The sequence below is a fragment of the Stenella coeruleoalba genome (assembly GCF_951394435.1).
Source record: "Stenella coeruleoalba genome assembly, chromosome: 17".
In the NCBI taxonomy this organism is placed as follows: domain Eukaryota; kingdom Metazoa; phylum Chordata; class Mammalia; order Artiodactyla; family Delphinidae; genus Stenella; species Stenella coeruleoalba.
Window position 1 is genome coordinate 6171718 of NC_137163.1, and position 19166 is coordinate 6190883.

The window sequence follows — 19166 nt, forward strand, 5'->3', positions numbered from 1 at the left end:
AGTGATTGTTTTCCTCCGTGCAATAAACCCTGTCTTCCCATCCTGTCCCTCTTTCCCCTTTGGCCCTTCCTCCCTCCCTCCTTCCTTCCTAGTCATCCCTTGGAGGTGATGTGAGTACCTCCTTTGCTTTCCCCATGTCAGGCACTGCACCTGTCGATCATCCTTCAAAACTCAGTGTGAGGCCCTCCTACAGAAGGCCCTTCTTGAACCACAGGTTCCCAAGAAGGTTGAGGAGGCCTCTTCTTTCTGCTCCCACTGTCTCCTGTGAGAACTGATCCTGAGGCCACAGTAGGAAGGTCTGCTGTCTGCCTCTACTGTAGACTATTCACTCCCTGAGGGCAGGGACTCTATATGTAGAGCTTGACACAGTGCCTGCATGACGCAGTAGATGTAGGTACCCAGTAAACATTCATTCCATGTGTACATAAATTAAATTCAATGGAAAATATGCAGACAAAAAGGGCTTGATTATAAAACTCTTAAGTCTCCTGCAACCTGAAATTCTATGAGATGTAAATTTTCTGGGTACTTACGCCAGGCAGTCTGCAAACCTAATCGCCCTTTGCATAGTCTGTCTCTTGTGATAGCCGGCATCAGACACATCTCTTTACTTAAGACTTATGTAGAACCTCTGATTTTTAGCTGAGCACATGACCACCCAGAGTGAAATCTGTATCTCTTAGACTCTCTTCCAGCCAAATGCAGCCAATAGGAAGTTAGGACCCATGCTACATGACATTTTCACTTCTGTCTTTAAAAACAGGCGACATTCCCCTACCTCAGTCCTCCTGGCTGGAATATCCATCCACCCATGTGTGGTCAAATATTCATTCAGACAAGGGCCATGCCCGAGGGATGGTGGAGCAACAAGACAAGAACTGGAGTCTCCGGTAGCTCGGAATCCTTACGGATCGTGGAACACTCACCTCCAGACCTAAAGGAAAGAGAGACAAAGTAGACCTCAATCTTGTTTGAGATGCTGTTATGTGGGAACTCTGTTACATGGAGCCATATCCAATATTGACCAGTACACTGATGTTCCTTTTGTAGAAACACAGATTGTCAGAGGCATATGGGACTTTAGAATTAATCTAATCCAGTGTTTCTTAACCCTTTTGGAGTCAAGAATATTTTAAAATTTGATGGAAGCTCACTACTATAAAATAACATAAAATGTATGTCCATAGTAGACCATGGCCCTCTCCTGGTTAAGCATTCCTAGTTTGGTTGTAAACCTTCATTTTAACCACAAGCAAGCTGTGGTTCAGAAAGGCCCTAAAATTTGCAGACAGTCCCATGGGAAATTGGACCAGTATCCCTGATTTATTACCCCCAAGCTGGTGCTTTTTCCTCCAAAAGACACTGTGTAGTTTCCCTGGGCAATGTTCCAGTGATGGCTATCTGATGGGGCTTCAGAGATATTTTAGGTTTCTTGGTAATTATTGATGACTTAGCCTTCTTTATTCATTCATTCATTCATTCAATCATTTATCTACTTTAGAAGCAATTATTGAGCATCTTACAGGGTTACGCACAGGACAATGCCCTGTTATACTATACTGAACAAAACACAGATATTACTCCTATTATTATGTGGCTTACATCCAATGGATGAGTCAGATGTTAAACAAGTCAGAACACAAATGCATTTATAATAACAAATTGGGGTAAGTACTATGAAAGAAGTAAATGGGATGGTAGCAGAGAATATTAAATAAGGGGATCTGCTGGGAATGTCAATTTTGTGGAGTTGACATTTAAGCTGAGATGAAAGATGAGAAGAAACTGGACATGTGGAGGGTAAAGGAAAGGGTATTCCAGGCAGAGGGAACAACCTATGCAAAGATCTTGAGAAGGAGGAAGTTAGAATATTAAGGAGCTGGAAGAAAGCTCACTGTGGTAGGCTCACCTACCTAAGGAAGAAACCGAGATGTAGGTCAGGGCAGGATCGAACAGTCCCAAGTGGACCCTTGATGGCCTCTTAACAAATGTGGGCTTTCATTGTAATTACAATAAGAAGCCATAGGAAGCTTTTCAAGAGACAGCCTTTATCACTTCTTCCAGAGGGAGAAGTGATGTGATTCTAGGTTTTCAAAAGACCGCTGTGGTTGCTTTGTGAAAATGAATTGGGATGGTAGATAAGAGTAGACACAGGGTGGCATTTGAGAGGATACAGTTGTAGCCCATGTCACTAATAGTCAGGTTGCACAGATGGATTTGAAATGTATTTTGGGCGTAGGAGGTACTTTGGCTTGGTGGGGGACTGGCTGCAGAGTGTGAGAGGACAGCCAACAGGTCTCTTGCAAATCGTAAAGGAGTCTTCTATGGAATTCTCCAGCAAAGCGAGCCCAGATATATTCTAAAGTTGATGAAAGATCCTTGTCAACAGCTACTGACCTGCTCACAGACCTTTCCTGGGATGCCAAAGCAAAACAAGGTTAAAATCCAGATTGTTTCAGCAGGCTAGATGCCATTTCTTAATGGAAAGGGTGGAAGTTGCACATTCAGAATAAGGTCAGAGAGAATTTATTTCATTTTTAAAAATAAATTACCACAAATAACTCATTGATTTGATTTGGAAGAGAGTAAGATGTGTGCTACAGTTTTGGGGTTATGCTTATATGAACTGACTGAAAAGGCAGAAATTTAGAACTTCAATTATAAAAGATTTTGGAAAACATTTTCATTTAATTACTCATTATAATTATGTTTCTATGGCAATAACTTGGCGTTTTAGAACCCAAAATAGGCAACAGTTGATCACTCATCTACCTTAAAGCAACAAGTGGATGAATATGGTGAAGATTCTCTGTCATCTCTTTTCCAGTCAGGAAAGCTGAGTCCTTCCCTGACTGAGTTCAGGCCTCAGAAGCTTGCTGGAAAATCAAAGCACCCTTCACCTCCCCCCACCCTCATTCCAGCAGGACAGAGAGGGAAACAAACACTGAGCACATTGTAATGCCAAGTAAGTTCTTATATGTTAATTAATGTTAATTTTCACAACAACCTGGGTAGGTTTTAGTATCTCTACTTTATGTCTGAGGAAAAAGAGCTCAAAGGAAAAACCAGTGGAAGTGTCCACAGAAGAAGAAAGTAGGGTCGAATCTCTAAAACCCATGCATTGGGTCATGTCACTCTCATGCAGACTTCCACTTTAAAACTCATTTCTCAAGTGTTTCCCAGTTCTAGAAGTGAAAGAACAATACTCAGAAATTCCCAGAAAGTCCAGTATTCCCAGCAACACTTGGTTCTTAGTTCTGATAACTTAATACCCTATATAGTAGAATTACTGGACCCAACTTTTATCAGTTTGTCCACGCCACCTTCTGAGTGACTTTGAAGTTCTTCCCGCTCGCTGGAAGCAGAGGAAATACTTCTGCATCCCTTGACTTTGAGCTCAGTCATGTGACCTACTTCAGCCAATTAGATAGTAGCATTCATAAGCAAGGAAAGGCTTGAAAGGCACTGCAGGATTCTATTTGCCCTCTTGTGCTTCTACTGTTATCTGAGAAGAACACGTCCAGGGTAAGCACTGCCCCTCAGTCTGGGTCCTGGAATAAAGCCAGGCGGTGCAGACCTGAGCTGAGACTTGCAGCAAGAAGCCAAGCCCAGCTGACTTACAGCCCAAAGCAGCACCACCCAACCCAGCACAGCCAAGATCAACCAATTCTCCTTTGACCTGCAGACCCATGAGCAAGTAAGTGGTTGTGGTTGTATGGCTTTGAGTTTGGGGGTGGCTTACTATATACCATTTGGGGGACAATGATTGTTATCTTATGATAGTGGCTTTCACCTTCTGGATGTTCTGCTTCGTAAAATGTAGCCAGCATATACTGTGTGAGCATGGGCTATGTAAAAATCAGTAGGAAGTTCAAACAGTGGCTTTGGGAAATTCAGAGATTAAAGCACAAGTTTCCTTCGAGAGAGCTCACAGTCTAAGGAGAGAAGAGAGGGCAAAAGGTACCAAACACATGGGGTAAATAAATGGGGGACTTCCCTAGTGGCGGCGCAGTGGTTAAGAATCCGCCTGCCAATGCAGGGGACACGGGTTCGAGCCCTAGTCTGGGAAGATCCCACATGCCACGGAGCAACTAAGACTGTGCACCACAACTACTGAGCCTGCACTGTAGAGCCCGCAAGCCACAACTACTGAGCCCGCAAGCCACAACTACTGAGCCCACATGCCACAACTACTGAGCCCACATGCCACAACTACTGAAGCCTGCACGCCTAGAGTCCGAGCTCTGCAACAAGAGAAGCCACTGGAATGAGAAGCCCGCGCACCGCAACAGAGTAGCCCCCGCTCCCTGCAACCAGAGAAAAGCCCTCACTCAGCAACAAAGACCCAACGCAGCCAAAAATAAATAAATTAATTTTAAAAAAAAAAGTGGTAATGGGGAGGAGCCACTGGATATGGGTTCATTATAGAACTTACCCAGCTTCCAGGATCCAAATTAGAGGAAGGCGCCAATTTAAAAAGCTGATCCAGATATGCAGTCAGTGGCAGAATGTTTAAGCAGGCTACCTGGCCAGGGGAGCGATACTCTTACAAAACACAAGTCCGTATGCTCAACGCACAGTGAGGCCAAACAATACCAAAACCTCGGAGTCTGGAGCAGAGAAAGGTTTATTGCAGGGGCCTTGCGAGGAGACCGGTGGCTCATGCCTTAAAAACCCCAAACTCCCTGAAGGCTTTCAGCAAAGCCCTTCTATAGGAAAGGTGAGGGAAGAGCTGATTAGTTGTTGCAAACTTCTTGGTGTCAGATCCTTTGTTTTTGCAACTGGTCAGGTCAAGTTCAGGTCACGATGTTCCTGTAAACCTCCATCAAAACAGTGTTATTCTCTGTTCTGCAACTTTTTATCTAAAGGTGTAATACTCTTAAAGGTCACAGGCTTGAGAATTATACAAGAAAGGGAAGGGGAGGCTTTAAGCTCAGTCTCCATGCCTCCTGGCGGCTTTTAACCCTTAACAAATCCTGTAAGCAAAGCGACATCGTTACCCCTCATTTTACTTGTTTAACGTTCCAAGGACCGGCTCTTGCCCTCCGGGGTCCAGGCCCTGGCTAAGGGTGGGGGGTCCCCACACGGCCCGTCAACCTGCCTGGGAGCGCTCGTCCAGCACCAGGTCTGCGTGCTCCCGCCAGTGCCCAGGCCCCGCTGAAGAGGCAGATCTCAACTGGTGGCGCCCTCGGGGCCAGCTCCGCAGACCCTGCCCAGCTGCCATCACGGAGGGAGCCGGGCGCCCAGGACCCAGCCAGCCCTCAGGCTCCCCTGGCTGCACAAACGGGGGGGGGGGGGGGGGGGGGAAGGGGGAGGGCCGGGTCCGCAGACCACGACCCAGGGAGACCACCTTCGTGGGGACCACCCACCGCGACGCTGACCGGTGTCTGAGCACCCTGCCCCTGTTACAATACTAGACATTCCATAGGGCGGTACTAATGGATTTGTGTTTTAAGATACAGTTAATGAAAACTGACTCCATTCCTGGTTTCCTTCTGAGAACCTTCTAAAATTACCAATTTAGCCCCTTGAGGTAAGTACAATTATTCCTTTCCATTTCCTAGATTAAGCAACTGGGGCTTAAAACGAGTAAGTAATTTGTTCCAAATCGCACGTCTAATGAGTTGTGGAGTAGGGATGAAACACTGCGGTACCGGGCCTCCAGGCCTCCAAGAGGGCCCTCGGGCCTCCTGCCCCCAGGACTTACCCGAGTACAGTCTCCCCCTGCTTGTACCAGGCTTGGTCTGTGTGAGCAACAGGATACTGCAAAAGGGACGTCAGGGTACAGAGGAAACTTGCATTTCAGTCTTGCGTTCTTTCTCTCAGACTGAAATAGAGGCAGGGCGGGCGCGCGCGCGCGGCCCTTAGCCCGCGGCACTCAGCTCTCGACTGTTATCGCGAGACCGTTATCGCGAGACCGTAGGGTCCCACTCCAACAACAGTCAGCCTGGCAGTGGTCCTCGTGGCAGAGGTTGCAGTGACATGCAGATCGTGGCCTTCTCCCCGGGGTCCTCCCAGGCTCTCCATCCTTGGGACGCGCAGGCGAGCTGGGGGGGCCCGGGGACAGGCTGAGGGCTGTGTCCTGCAGAGCTCCAGAGCCCTCGCCACGGCCGCCCACTGGCCGGGCCCAGGCCTTGAAGCAGCAGCAAACCCCTCCCCCACCCCCACCTCCGCGACCTAATAGCGGCTGCGGTCTCCGTGGGTAGCAGTCCACTGAGGCCTCAGCAGCTGGAGTATATGGACACTGCCATTAAGGTAACAGCTTCACCCAGCTTCAGTCTCTCCATTCAAGTTTCAAACCTTGGTCCAGCTTAGATCAGTTGTCCACCCCTAGGAGGTGGCCAGAGGTCAGGGTTAAATTGCAAGGACAGGGCTTCCCTGGTGGCGCAGTGGTTGAGAATCTGCCTGCCAATGCAGGGGACCCGGGTTCAAGCCCTGGTTTGGGAAGATCCCACATGCCGCAGAGCAACTAGGCCCGTGAGCCACAATTGCTGAGCCTGTGCGTCTGGAGCCTGTGCTCCGCAACAAGAGAGGCCGCAATAGTGAGAGGCCCGCGCACCGCGATGAAGAGTGGACCCCGCTCTCCGCAACTAGAGAAAGCCCTCGCACAGAAACGAAGAGCCAACACAGCTAAAAATAAATAAATAATAATAAATTGCAAGGACATTGCACGTCGTGACTGGAGGTCCACCTCTGTGATTGGGGCCATTCTCAAAGAAGGGCAATTGTGGTGAGCTGCGGAGTAAACTGATTGGTATTCGCTGCAACACATATCCCTATTGACCCTATACAAATGATTCTCTCCAGGTTAAATGAAAAGCCTGAGGGCTGGCTGGCTAGAGTCACCCAGCTAAGCCACTTCCAAATTCCTGACCCACAGAAAAATGAGGGAATAAAATTTGTTGCTTTAGACCACTCATGCAGCAAAAGATAATGCAAATGGCTACTTTTTCCAAAGCCCCTAGGGTGTGATACTGCTTCAACAGTTTATAATAATAGTTTTTTTTAAATAAATATAAATATTTCTGTCATCTTTACAGTTTATAAACAGCTTCCTCACTTATGCTCTTCTAATACAGGAATCCATTCTCTTTACTTCACAAGGTGCTCACTCATTTCAGGTTTGTAAAATTTCCAGTGGCTAACTTTTTGCCTGATATTCAGCATAGGACAGCAAAAAAAAAATGTGGGGATTGGAATCAGACAGACTGGATTATCTTAACTGAGATAAAAATTATATACAGGTAAATAAACAGATTTATAAAGGTACCGTTCAAACAGTTTTGACAAATGCATGCTCCGATACAACAAAATCCACGAATAAAAATAAGGAGCATTTCTGTCACCTTAGAAAGTTCTCCGTAACCCATCCCATGCACCCTAGAAAGTTCTCCATAACCCATCCTATGCAATCTCCACTACCCTAGAGACAACCAGGGTTCTGATTTCAGTCACCAAAGATTAGTTTTGCCTTCTTTGAACAAATGAATTTTACAGTATGTTATATATGATTACTTTCACTCAGTAGAATGTTCTTAACATTCATTCATGTTGCTGTGGATACTTTAGAACATTTATTGCTAATTAGTATTTTGTTGAATTAATATAATGCAATATATTATAAAGTACTGCATTCTTCTGTTGATGGGTTGTTTCCAGATTGCGGCTATTAAATTATGCTCTTATAAACATTTTGGATAAGTCTTTTCTTAGACATATTTTCGTTTATCTTGGGTAAAATACCTATGAATGGATTTGCTAAATCATAGGGGAGATGTATAACTTTGTAAGAAACCGCCAAACTGGTTTTCGAAAGCATTCGTATCATTACATTCCCACCAGCTGTGTATGAGGGTTCTGGTGGCATTACATTCTAGCCGACACTTGGGGTTATTGTTTAAATTTTAGTCATTCTAGTGGATATGTAGTGGTATTTCATTGTGGTTTTAATTGGCTTTTACTAGATGTCAAATGATGTTGAGCTCTTTCTTAAGCTCACTGCCCATTTTTATACTTCTTTTGTGAGGTATCTTTTCAAGTCTTTTGCCTGCTTTTATAATATTTAAAAATGACTGACTTATAGGGATTAGTTTATATTACGGACATGAGTTTTTTGTCAGATATATGCACTGTGAATAACCTCTCTCAGTTTGTGGTTTGCCTTTTCCTTTTCTTAACAGGCTTGTTTTTGTTTTTTATTGTTTGTTTTTAATGACTAGGGGTCTTTAATTTTGATAAAGTCCAATTTTTCTTTTGGGGTTATTTTTGTGTCTTCTAAGAAATCTTAGCCATGCTAAAGTTTGAATATATTTTTTCTTCTATTTTTTCTATGAATATGTTTCTTCTTTAAGAAAAAGAAGATTTAATAGTATCGGCTTTTACATGTAAGTCCATGATTCATCTTGAATTAGTTTCTGTGTTTGATTAGGAAAGTATTGGAATTACTTTTTTATTCCCATTTGCTGAATAAAATTTTCTTTCTTCATTAAATTGCTGGCATGCATTTTAAAAAAATTAATTGATCCAAATGTCCAAATGTGTAGGTCTGTTTCTGGATTCTCTAATTCTGTACTATTGATCTATTTTTCTATCCTTAGGCCAATACTACACTGTACTGACTGCTGTAGCTTTACAGTAAATCTAGAAATCAGATAGTATAATAAGACTTCCAAGTTTTCCTTTTTAAGATTATTTCATTTTCTAGATCCTTTGAATTTTTATATACATTTTAGAATAAAATTTTCAATTTGTAAAAATCTTATGTAACTTATATTAAATTACGCTTGTAAAGGAATTTATCCATTTCCTCTAAGTTATGGAATCTACTGTCTTTTTAACGTCTTCAAGACCTGTACTGTTATTCTCTCTTCCATTCCAGGGTCTCCTGCTTTAAGTTTGCTGGGCTTTTGGGGTCTATAGGTTGATATTTTCATCAAATTTGAGACATTTTGGCCATTATTCCTTGAAATATTTTTTCTGCCATATTCTCTCTAGACTCTCCTTTGGGAACTCCAATCACACATATTCTAGACACTTGATATTACCCCACATGCCACTGAGGCACTTTTCCTTTTTTCAAGTTTTCCCCCAGTATTCTTCAGATTGTAACACTTCTATTGATCTATCTCAAGTTTATTGATTCTTTCTTCTGCCATCTCTAATATATTGTCATTAAATACATTTTATTTAGGTATTATAATGTTCAGTTTTCGAATCAAAATCATTCCTCTATTTTTAATCATTATGGCCATCTTTTCCTTTATATCCTTGAATATTTTTATAATAGCTGTTTTAAAGTCCTTATTTGCTAATTCCAGTGACTGCATCATCTACTGACTTATTTTTCTATAAATTATGGGTCGTTTCCCTACTTTGTATATTTAACAATTTTTGAATATATGGTGAACATTTAGAAAGATACATTGTAGGAAATCTGGATCATATTGTCTTCTTTTAAAGAGTATTACATTCTGCTTGGGGAGGTATTAAATTATTGGTAGATCCTCTCAACTTTCCAGGCTTGCAAAGTTTTTTACTTTGTTAAGGGCTGGTTTGTTCTCATTTTGTCTATATCCTAGGGATTGATCCTGACTCTAGGAGTTAGTCCTTACTCCTAAATCTTGGCCTTTATGAAGTCTCAACTAAATCCTTGAGGTGCTCAGTGAGCTCTCTCCTCTCTGGCGGGTTTTAAACTCCCATATCTACCAGTTTTCCATGATCTCTGCAATTTCAGCCCATAGCAGCTGCTCTCTGCTAGACTTTGTGGAGTCTCGCCTTGTGCACATTGCAGTGGGAAGCCCCAAACATATGTCTCAACCTGCCTTCCTTGAAGATCTCACCTCTCTGTGCTGAAGTTGGAAAAGTGTCTTAAAGCAGAGAGCCAGACCAAACTTGAGGTTTATTCTGTGTGATTTTCTTTTCTTAAGTATCACAGTCCTATGCTCCTTGATGTCCAAGACCTGAAAACAATTGCTTCATATATTTTTTAAGTTTTTATCACTGTTTGAAGTAGGAAGGTAAGTTGTACTAGTTCCTCCATTGTGACCAGAGCCAGACTTACTGTGTTGCTGTGTGACATTGAGCAAGTTAATTCATCTTCTGTGCTTAAGTTTGTTTATTTACAAATGAAGACCATAATACTTAGACCATGATAACAGCTACTACACTGTTTATTTTACTTATTCTGAACCTCCAATGACCCACACAGTACGTTTCATGTAGAAAGCACTCAACATATGTTCATTAGTTAACTGTATTCATTCATTCATTCAAGAAATGTTACTAAGTGAATACCTACCTCACAGAGATGTTGTTAAGAATAAATTCAATCATTTATGTAATATCAGTACAAAACTTGGCTCAGAGTAAGGATCCAGGACATTATAGATATTTAAAAGAAATAGAAACTGAAATTAATTCTATTTCTAGGCCCTAGGGTTTCTATTTAAAAAAAAAGAATCAGTAGGATCTTAGGTAAAAAGCATAAACATGCCTTGTGTTAGAACATCACTGAATAGTTTACGAATGCCATCATTGATCTAAAAATGTATGGGGTCAGCCCGTCCTCACTGTTGATCCCATATCTGGAGCATTCATGAGCCTTGTGTTCCCAGTTTGTTAGGGAGAGCACTGATGGCTGAATGGCTGGTGGACCAGTGGGTGTTAGGACTTTTGCCCTGGTAGGGTGAGCAGGCTGGCTGAGCTGACTTGGCTGAATCTCCGCGGCACTCCCCAAGGATGGTGTCATTGCCCACACTAATGAGTCTCTGCACGTGAATAACTTGTAAACAAGCCATGATTTCTGTCCCAGTGTGAACTACAACTGCAGTGGGGCAGCTGGGAGAGGAGGCAGCAGGAGGAAGCCGGATTTATGAAGCTCCAGGGTGATGTTCAAGCCTCCGTTCTCTGGCAACGCACTGGCCACCTGATTAACAGTTCCTTTTCTACATCCTGCTTTACTTTCCAAAGTGCTTCTTGCACCTGTGACCCCGTTTGATCCCCACAGCATCCCCCGAATGGACAAAGGGCATTATTACATGTCTCCATTTTACTGATAAAGAAACAGAGCATGAAAGAGATAACATGATTTAGCAAAGCCCACATAGCTGGAAAATATGAGAGCTGGGTTTGGAATCCCTGTGGCAGAGGGCAAGTATTATTTCCATTATTTAGAAACAATGGTTTTCCATCTCTTTATCCAAATGACGGGTCATTGCAATGTGCACTTGAAAAGTGGGCTGGAGGATAGGGATACAGCCGGTGTTTCTATCTCCATACAGAGTCTTAGCACTTCAGAGCTCAATGAGACCTCACATACGCATAGGTCCAGCTACCTTATTCTGTAGATGCTGAAATGGAATCTCAGAATGGTCCAGCCACTCCCTGAAGCTCAACAGCAAGTTCTGAGGGCGACCTGATACACCATTCCTCATCTTTCCCTCACACCATGCTGTTTCTGCAAAAGCCTCTGGCCTCTGGCTTCACAGAATCAAACAAAACAAGGCCATGACAGCTTTGGGGCCTGGGTAGAGCTCAGGCCCTGACTTCACTAAGAGGCCGTGGATCAGTTTGACAGGTCACCATCAAAGAGAGCCTTTATGAAGAAGGTGCTCTGAGACACCCAAGCAGTACCAGTCAGTACGTTTTTGTTAGTTTCTCCAACCCTAAGCTGAGTCAAGCTGTATTGATCAAAACCAGTTGGGAAATGAATTACTGAGGCTGATCTATAAAGAAATTCAATCTGGAGATGGAGCAAACTATCGTCAGGATTCCTTATTAGGCCCTTCGCACCACGAGCTAAATAAAGCAAACAAACAGACAGGCACACAAAGGGCAAACTTTTTCAGGGGATGAAGATGACACTGTGGTTGGGGAATACAAGGCCATCTAATACCATAGGAATTGACCATTTTTTAATAACCAGCAAATCGATCCCTCTCTAAAAATGCGCCCGAGAAGTGAGAATGAGAAGGGACTATATTAACAAAGAGGGATGGAAATGAAATTAAGCCCCTAACAGAGCCTTTTCAGTATCTCTAAGATAGGAGTGGGATCCTGTCAGAGACTGCATTCTACAGAGAATCCGAAAGGTTTACCTCATTTAATTAGGAGAAAAGCGTGTGGGGAGAGAGGGAGTCTTCTGGGTTGGCGGGTGCTAGCAAAGAGATCGAGCCCTCTGTTTCAAAACTTGCTTAGCAAAAGCAATTCTAATTGCTGCCTTTGTTATAAAAGATTAAAGGTAGTTATGTCCCGGTGTACCTCGCTTTCATCAATCAATATGTTCCTGAATGGTTGTGTGCAAATCAGATTTTTGTAAACCAAATCCAATTTAATATGCCCTCAGAGAGCTTGTTGTTTCAAGGAACCACTTTGGTGAATTCTTTGGTAAGGCCTAAGACAATCCCTTAATATATTGGGTTGGTAGGTTTAAATTTTTTTTTTTTAGATGGTGATAAATGTTATTCCCTCTCCCATATTCAGAAGAAAGGGCTTGAAAATAGAATGGAAATAAGATGACTTAATGACACGATATAACAACTAATGGTTGTTATTAACCTATCTCCTATGATAGGTTAATTTAGTAAATGCTGAGATTACCTCTTGTATTTTCTATGTTTGTGGCTGTGATGTTGAGTGATGACTAGTGTTTAGCATTAGGATGATGAGACTCTTAGAAAGAATTAAAAAGGGTTACTTGGAAGGAGTCTGAAGAATTATCTAGTCCAACCTCCAAAACAGAGACTTCTCTTTGCAACCTTCCAGAATGATGACTATTTAGGCTCTCCTTAGATACTGTTTGAGTGCGCTATGTTATTCATTCATAAATTTATTTATTAAATATTTATTGAGCATTAACTATGTGGGGAACTAGGTTCTGGGGAAACGGGGAGAAAACTAGATATAGCACTCATGTTCTGTAGAAATTAATTCACCTGGGAGGATAGATATTCAATAAATAGTAACACAAATAATCGATGCATGGTAATTCTGATAGACGTTATGACGATTACATATAGGATGCTGTGAAAGTGGTCAGGGAAAACTGACCCAGGGAAGTTGCATGTAGTCTAAGACCTAGAGGATGGATAGGGGCTGAGACAAAGAAGAGCAATTGGAGGACACTATGTGCGGGATTGAGACAACTTAACTTGTGGTTTGAAATGGTTATTCCGGCTGCTATGTGAAAAATGGACTAGAGGGCAAGAATGGAAACAGACAGGCCCACAGTCGGGGTGAAAGATGCTGGTGACTTGGGCCAAGGTGCTAGATGTGGGGATGGAGACAAGGAGATGGTCCTGACAAATTACTGGGAATAGTATCAATAGGATGGGGTGACTGACTGTACATGGGGGTAAATGAAAGCAAAGAGTCAGGGATGATCTCTGCATTTCTGAGTTGGGCAGATGGAAAGACGGTGATACCATCTACTGAAGCTGAGAGCATTAGCAGAAGAGCAGATTGAGGAGAAGAGACTTAGTGCAATCGCTTCTGGGCACGTTGAGCTAGAGAGGCGCCATCAGTGGAGATGCCGAGCAGGCAGCTTAGCAACTGAGTCTGGCAGCCTATGATCACCAGCGTGGCAGCCTATGATCACCCTGCAGCAACGCCAGCACACAGCAGCCCCTCAGTACGGGCTAGGGGTTCAAGGACACAGCTTCCATTTCTAGGGAAACAAAGTCCTAGAGGGACTGATATACCAGGCCCGCAGCCAAAACTATAACTGGAACATAAGACCTAGACCGAGACAGTGATTTGAGTGATGAGCATGAATTGGAATTGACGTGATGAGCGTATGGGGACCCAGGTCACAGGAAAGCAGCAGGGCTCAGTTATTACTGTTACCGCTCAATATTTACGGCTTTTCGTGGATAACTGAGGTAATAACAGCAGTAGCCAGGAGATTCTTTTGACCTTTGATGCCAACCAGCATTGTGTTAGGAGGCAATATGCTACCCAGCTCATCAGGAGTAAACTTCTACAAAATGTTTAAATGCCCTTTGGTCGCCATAGAGACGCATGCACCATACCAGGCAGGTGCAACGTTTGACAGAAATTCTCACATATTAGGCAGCTGGTGCCTTTGTCCAGAGAGATGAGAAAAGTGAGGTAGGGTTGAATTCTGTCTTGTTTATTATCTCTCCGAATTCCGCTGTTTATGTCTTCCTGTGTTTTCTGGTAACCTTATCTCCTTCCTCTGGGTTCTTGATATACCAAGGTCTAAGTCCACAGCTCATCAGAAAGGAGCCTTGGTATTGGTCCATCTCTTCCGGTTGCATATGATAGAACTCCACCTAAAAAAAGCTTAACCATTTGATCGGGCTTAGGAATAGATCCATTAGACACCAGCTGGGCAAATGAGAGTCAGTCCTGGGACTGCATCAATTGGGAAAGAAATGCCCTACTTCCTCTAGATAGCTGACATTATAGAACCTAAGCCTGGAACTGCTAGTGGCACTTTTGCCATACATCAAGAGAGAGTACCTGATGGTGAATCCAGTGCAGAGAAACGCAGAGACCTGGACATGGGGGTGAAGGAAAGCAAAGAGTCAATGGAAAGAGAACTTATCTGATGACATGATTTGCAACCCTCGATTTAACTGTTTCTGAAGTGCATCTACTCTTGGTTTTCAGGTTACTGCATAGGCCCATATATTCTATTTTCTGTCTACCCAAGTTTGGCAAGTTTGTCACTTGAAACTGAAAAACTTCTGGCCAATTCATACCTGTGATTTGGTTACTCTTACTTTAGTCATGTGCCCATCCCTCGGAGCTCTCCTCATCTGGTTTCCAGGGGATGGAATAAATAGATCACATGGTCACACTGAAGCTTGGAGTTGGAGAAGGATGGGTTACTTTGATTGACATTCCCAACCAGAATGACATGGGAAAGGAGAAGGGCAATGTAAGAGGAAAGGTGCTATTACCAGGATGTTGGTAATTACGGCATATAGAACAGATGCTCTTACCTAATCAGGGTGCCTCTGTGTGCAGGAACAAGGGATTCTTCTCAAACAGTGTGCTTCCTCCCTAGAGATGGGACTACCAAGATTATGCAGGCTCTCTGGATCAAAGGGAACACAGGGTACTACTCAACAGTGAAAGATTTTCCAGGTGCCAAAGTCCCTCTTTGGAGGATATAAATTATGGGAAATTTTGTTTAGGTAGATTTGAAACATCTAAGGCAGACTTTTTTGTGTTAGCGGTCTGATCTCCAGAAAGAAGGACCCCATACATACGTATTTGCATCGTCCCTTCAAAGTTGCACAGCAATCTAAACTGAGCCCAAAATCCAGAGGTATACTAGCTGAATATACGAGTTTTGCTAGACCTGCATAGAACTCTTCCACCGGAGGCAGGATTGGCTCTTGAGGCTGGTGCCTGGACTGCATGTTTACAGTGAGGGAAGTGGTCCATAGCCATTGCTGTGGGGAAAAGAAGGAAGGCAGAGACTGGCAGCCAGATACTACTTGGCAGAAGAAACAGGGAACCAGCATCTCAGAGTCCCAAAATACACGCATTTCATGCTTTGGGGTCCCATGGACTGGTGATCCGCCCCACTGTGGGTGTCCTCTGTACATTGTTCATTGTGAAGAATGCAAAAAATAATATCCATCGTAGAAAAGCCGGCACTAAAGTCAAGTTCTCCTATGTGTCGTGTCTCCCTTCCCTTCTGCCACTTGTATTTTATCACATCTTACCAGAGCTATTTCTGTCTATGGGGAGTTAGCAGGAAGATCACATATTGTACAGAGAGCGGGGTGTTAAATTTATGCAAAGGGAAGGAATGTGTCATGGCAAAAATTATTTATTGCATGGCGTCTCCCCTGAGGGTTAGTCTCTTGTTCGAGGTTTAAGGACAGCAGCTCTATATTTGTCTCATGGCAGAGCCACACTCCTGCCTGCCTCCTGCTCTCGGTGCTCAGAGCGTTTATGTAAAGTCGTGATGCAAACCTGCCACCTTTAGGAGGCACGATCTGGTCCAACACAAAGTGTCCTGCCTTGTAGCCATTTGTGTTCCGAGAGGAATGAGTCTTCAGCCAGTGAGAAGGAGGAAAGGCAGGAATAGAAAAGTGTTGGACGTCCTGGAATTGGGCCATATCATGGCAAAAGAGGTAGTTCAGCTAGCAGGACAATTTATGTGGCTCAGAGCATGTTAGAGGTGGCATGCTGTGGTCTAGCATCAAGAATCCATCAGACCTAAAGCTGGATCCTGTTTCTACCATTGACTAGCTGTGGGTCTTGGGAGGAGTTAATCGGCGTCTCCAAGACTTCATCTTCTTGACTATAAAATGGGGACATAATACCCATCTGCCTTGTGTTGTATGGAGTAAGTGAAATAAAGTATTTGCTCAATGGCAGGTGCTGTTAGTTTTCTCCTTCCTTTTTATGAAATTAAATATTAGTTCAGTATTTTTCTGAGAGGCTTTATTCCCTGAATCAAATGGGTGGTATTTTCTAGTATAAGGATGACAAATGCTTGCTAAGCCTAGCACCGCTTCCTTCTTATTTTCTTTTAGCAGACATTGCTTATTGATTATGCCACACTTTCTTAAGAACCCCTCAGGATCCTTCTCAACACAACCCTCAAGGTGGTCATTTATAAAAAATCGGAGTTCACAGGGAAAGTAAAATACTTTTTCCATCTGTGATCCAGATCATGTCCATAAATTACTCTGTTGATCATTGCACCAAGTACGCACAGATGGTTTTTAATGTACATTAAATGTGCAAATGGACCTCCAGGTGCTTGGAGGACACCGTGCTTCTGAAAGATGTGCCAACATATTCTTATTCTTGCTTCAAATGTTGAATCATAGAATTTCTATCTCACTTTTGGACATTTGTGCCCCATGGCATATGTTCTTGAGACTAGAAAGGTGTCATCTCTTCCTCAGCTTCTCATACATATTTAGGGAACAGAACGACACAGGGATGCAGTGTGTACAGTAGAGATTAAGGGCTGAGCTTTAGAGTCAGACAGTCTCTGCCATATACCAGCTCTAAATTGGTTAAGTGAATCAAGCTCTCCGAGCCTCGGTTTCCCCATCTGTACAATCTGTAAATGAGTATAATAACACCTGTCCCCAGGGCTGTTGTGAGGGTTAAAAGAGATGATGCCAGTAAAGAGTGGAGCACAGCCACAGCTTTATATTCACCAGTCATCATTATTATTAATATTAATATTACCTGGAATATATTCAGGGAAGGGAGATCCCAAGATACTCAAAACCATGTCATAAAAGAACAGAAAAGGAACTGGAAATTGGAGAAGCTGGGGAACGCCAGGAGCACATGGTAGCTGTGATATTTGATTTCTAATAAGAAATATGTTTTTGGTCATCATCCCCTTTCCTGGCACACAGCTACTAAAATCTTTGGAATTTCCTGTGGTTAGAATGATAAAGGTATCTTTTGTTATGTGAATGAGATGACTTGTGGAAAGCCCTTAGGTAAGCTGGATGGGGGGGCTGGTTGCTAGGGGAGCCAACCTCTTGATTAGAGGTTTGGAACTTTCAGTTCCCCCCTCATGCCCACCCCCACCCAACCTTGGGGACGGGAGAAGGGATGGAGGCTGAACCAATCACCAACAGCCAATGATTTAATCAATCATGTCTGTGTAATGAAGCCTCCATAAACACCCAAAAGGACTGGGTTCAGAGAGCTTCAGGGTTGGTAAACACAGGGAGATTTGGGGAGAATGTCACACCTGGAGAAGGCATGGAAGTTCCATGCCCTTTCCTGTTAACCTTGCCCTGTGTGTGCATCTTTTCCATCTGGCTGTTCTTGAGTTACATCCTTTTATAATAAACCCTTAATCTAGTAAGTAGAATGTTTCTCTGAGTTTTGTGAGTTGCTTTAACAAATTAGTTGAACACAAAGAGTGGGTCTAGATGGGAAACTCTGATTTATAGCCAGTGTGTCAGAGGCACAGGTAACAACCGGGATTTGCGACTGGGGTCTGAAGTTGGGCAAGGGGGTGTCAGCCTTGTGGAACTAAATAAACACTTAACCTGTGGAATCTGATGCTATCTCCTGGTAGATAGTGTCAGAATTGAGTTGAATTACAGAACACCCACTCGTATCAGGAGAATTGCTTGTTGGGGTGGGGATCCCCCCAACCCCGAACATTGGAATTGGTATCAGAACCTAGTCAGTAGCTATCTTCACATTTTCTGAATGACAGATTTGACTAGATAGTTGATTGTATTATAGTTCCAAAATATTGGCTACCCTCTCCACGTCAGGATCATATCTGCTCATCTTTGAGAACTGGCTGGGTCATATGACTTGCTTTGACCAGTTAAACTTGAAAGTGGTGACTGCCACAGCTAAGCTTTAGGAACCTCCATCACAATTTCTCCTTGGCCCTAACCAAGATGGACAATGCTCCTTTAGCCCTGAAATAAGTAAGATCAAAGAGCAGAGACTCAGCTCACCCGGAGCTGATAAGTACATGAGCAAGAAAACAATCTTTGTTGTTGTAAACCCCTGAAATCTAGAAGTCATTTGTTACTGCAGCAGACGTTAACAAGGTCAGGACATTTTCTTTATAATCTTATGGGGCATAGTTAATGCCAACGGGTAGAAGATGAAACATTTCCTTTCAATATAAAAAATAATTTTCTGTCCATAAAAGCTGTCTAAAAGTAGAGAGGACTGCCTTGGTTGATAGTGAATTCCATAACAATGGAAGTATTCAAACAAAGTTGAATAATTATTTGTTTCCAATATTATACAGAATTGTAACAAAAAAAAAAAAAGAGAGAGACTTCTGAAGGTCAATAGTTGTTGGTATTTGGGGAGAAATTTGCTCTGGAATCAAACAGAAGTCTTTATATCAGACTCACCAGAAAGTTTAATACACTGATATTTGCTATGCCTCCACAAAGAGATATTGCATGTATGGTGTTTTCCAAACATTTGACCAGAGAACCCTCCTCACCCCTACCCTTTACTATGGGACAAATGTTTTTTGAAACGCATTTTAGGAAATGCTGGGTTGACACCTTCATAATTATCATTGTTTTGGACCAGATACAGTTTGAGGTTTGTTACAACCACAAGGGTCCCATGAGTTAGTCATGATTTGAGCCCTCAAGGAGAATACCAAAGACTTGTTTGCAGCCTGGGGGTGCTAGTTAAAATGAAGAGCTCATGCAGATTGA

The 19166-nt window shown here is 43.0% G+C and overlaps 1 protein-coding gene across 11 annotated transcripts in view; it reads right to left on the minus strand.

Moving 5' to 3' along the window:
- The window catches only part of KHDRBS3 (KH RNA binding domain containing, signal transduction associated 3), a 623624-nt gene that overhangs the window by 273696 nt on the left and 330762 nt on the right, over positions 1-19166 (minus strand). For 8 of the 11 annotated variants that reach the window (XM_079901866.1, XM_079901864.1, XM_079901860.1 and 5 more), the window contains one exon: positions 779-934. The gene's annotated coding sequence lies outside the window, so the exon portion shown is untranslated. Of the gene's footprint in view, positions 1-778; positions 935-2772; positions 3461-4435; positions 4758-5707; positions 6159-19166 lie in introns of those variants that run through there. The other 3 variants (XM_079901865.1, XM_079901870.1, XM_079901859.1) reach the window with 3 other exon arrangements.